Below are 2,847 nucleotides of genomic sequence, written 5' to 3'. Positions count from 1 at the left end.
ATTAGTAGGAGCTTATTCTTCCAGATGGGTTTTCTTAATAGCCAAAAAGTATTTGGATATAACTATGATTAGTTGATTATTAAATTGATGTAATTTCATTTATATTGAGTCAGAAATAAGGTATAACAAATAAAGTGGTTTTCTTGCAGATTACAAGACCCCTATGTTACTTTCTAATCATAGTCAACTACCACTTTGAAAGATTCATTCATGTTTTCTACTGGCTTCAGCACCTAGTTCACAGAAGTTTTTTTTTTTTCCACTTGATGATCAGTCTGACCTCATGTTATTTTCTTTAGTGCTAACACTTGACATCCACCTCAGACTCTTTACCCTTTCTTACCACTGTCCCATGTCACTTCATATACAATATTTGTTTTGAATTCTCATTACCCCATAACTTTCAGGTCTTGACTCTTATTCCAGTCTGGCAGCCCCAATCCAATTTTGTTGTCAGCCTTACCCTGGAAGTCATGTATTTTGAATGCTGCTTTGTTTTGTCCTAGCTTCCTTTATATCTTCAGTCATACTTGTTATGTTTGGATATCTTATGCTTTTAGATCTTTCTCTAGGTAGCGTTCTAGACTACCAAATTATACTTGATTCAATCAGCTCTGAGCTTAGTGATCTTTTACTTTTTTAAAATTTGGAATAGGATACATGTGCCCACTGAAGAGAGAGAGAAAGAGAGAGAAATCAACCCCCGGGGAGATGTCCATGGCCATGACACAACTCCTCCTCCTCTCAGAATTTTGGGTGTGCATGCATACATGTTTTTCAAGCCACCAGGTCTGGAACTCAGTTTACTCAATCAGCCATGTGGTATCCCAACACCATGTCACTGCCTGACCCTATCACCTTTAACTTTATTTTGGTCCTGTCTTTTTTTTTTTTTTTTTTTAAAATAACTCTTCATTTTCAACAATTTTATCCAATTCCCTCATTTTTTTTTTTTTTTTTTTTGCTTTTTTTGTATATTGTTGCTTTTTATTCCTTCAACTCTTCTTGCCTTTTTATAATCCCTTTTTTGGTCCCTTAATCACTCTTAGAGGTTTATCTTTTACCTTTCAACTGTACATCTTCTAGTTCCAGTGCTGTTTTCCAGAGACCTGACTTTATTTCTAACTGTTTGGTATTTTCATCTTTGATTCACTGGCATCTATAAACAAAAATGAACCAAACAGTATTGGAGTTCCCTTGATCTTCCAGTACTCATCATGACATCTTGAGAGTCCAGCTTCTACAGTTTACCACTCTGTCTCCCCACTCCTATAGTAGTTCTGAACCCTGATTACTCTAAACCAAGCCCAAGCCAGCCTTTGTTCCAGTACATTGCAAGAAGCAATGTTGGCCTCTTATTCTGTTCCAAACACATGACTATGCTAATAATTTATAGAGGATTAAATTGGAAAATATTTTTGGTGCTTAAACTTTTTTAAAAATGCTTTTGCTTTAGGGCATGTGTGCTCACCAGAGACAGGCAGACAGAGAGATGTAAAGTGAGAAATCACCCCCCACAGGGGATGGCCACACCATAGTCTCCTCCCTCTCCATTCTCCTCCCAGGATCTTGGGCATGCACACACATGTGCCTGGCATGAGTTTGAAGCCACTGGGTCCAGGACATGGTTGGTCATATGGCAGTCCAGGGATGTACCCATTATGCCATCTACTAGCCCCTATTTTTCGTGTTTCTTAAACCCATGCATCATTCCATCCTCTCTTTTTCCACTTTCCATTGGATTCTTTTTAGGACTGTCACGCCAACTCTTCTAAGGACTTTATAGGTCCCTTTACTTTTCTCCTACTTCAGTGACAGTTTGCTTTCCTCAGTACCACAGAGAGAATTGTACTTCCTCACTCTGCCCAGCATCTATTCTCATGCATATATAGTATAGTTATCTCTAAATTTCTGTGGTGCCTTAGTTGCAGGACCCCCTGTGGATACCACAATCCCTGGATGTGGTATAGTACTTGCATATAACCTACACACATCCTCCTGTATACTTTAAATCATCTCTAGATTATTTATAATGCATAATATAATGTAATTATATTTTTAAAGTTATTGTATTTGGGGCCAGCAGGTAGCATGGTGATTAGGGCACTGGACACTCCCACATGGTGGATCACGGTTTGAGTCCTGAACCTGGTGGCTTGCTTTCTCACTTTCCCTCTCTCTCTCTCTGGTCAAAATCGAAATAAATGAATGAATAAGTAAGATTAAGTAAATAATAAATAAAGCAAAAAAAAGTTATTGTATTTTTTTTATTGTTTTCCCCCAAAATATTTGTGATCTGTGGATAGTTGAACCCATGTATGCAGAACCCACAGATACAGATAGTTGACTGTATGCTGGTGATGGTTACCTTGTATCTGAGCTAACAGTTGACTTGGTATATTGGCTAGTTTGGATCTGTCAGTGCAGGTAAGATAGTGCTAGTACTTCTAAAACTTGAGCTTGCATGAGTCAGCTGGAAAACTTGTAAGTCTCTGCCAGAGATTAATTCAGTAGTTTTGTAGGGGGGCCTAGAACAGTATCTCTAATTAGCTCCCAGGTGATGCTGATGCTTGTGACCCATGGATCACACTTTTAATAATCCCTTGCTGGGCAATTCTGTGTGCTTGGTTTTCTAAAAAGGGAATGCTATCCTTATTAGTTTAAAAGACAGTATAAAGGTTATTAGCGTTGGTGACAAAATTTGATTACTGTTTTTCAGGACTACTCATGATAGAAGTATTATTTTAACTCAGGAGTTGTGCTCCCTTTAATTTTCTTTCTTTAAAAATTCTCCTAGTGGGACCAGCAGGGGGCGTTGTGGGTAAAGCGTTTGACTGTCCCACAACG

The 2,847-nt window shown here is 38.3% G+C and overlaps 1 protein-coding gene across 1 annotated transcript in view; it reads left to right on the top strand.

Annotated features, from left to right (window-relative positions):
- ZNF280C (zinc finger protein 280C) overlaps positions 1–2,847 on the top strand; it is a 53,051-nt gene that overhangs the window by 41,852 nt on the left and 8,352 nt on the right. The window lies entirely within an intron of this gene.

The sequence above is a fragment of the Tupaia chinensis genome, unplaced genomic scaffold (assembly GCF_000334495.1).
Source record: "Tupaia chinensis unplaced genomic scaffold, TupChi_1.0 Scaffold144058_2, whole genome shotgun sequence".
NCBI lineage: Eukaryota > Metazoa > Chordata > Mammalia > Scandentia > Tupaiidae > Tupaia > Tupaia belangeri.
Note: the sequence above shows the minus strand (reverse complement) of the source record. Positions and strands in the feature narration are given on the sequence as shown.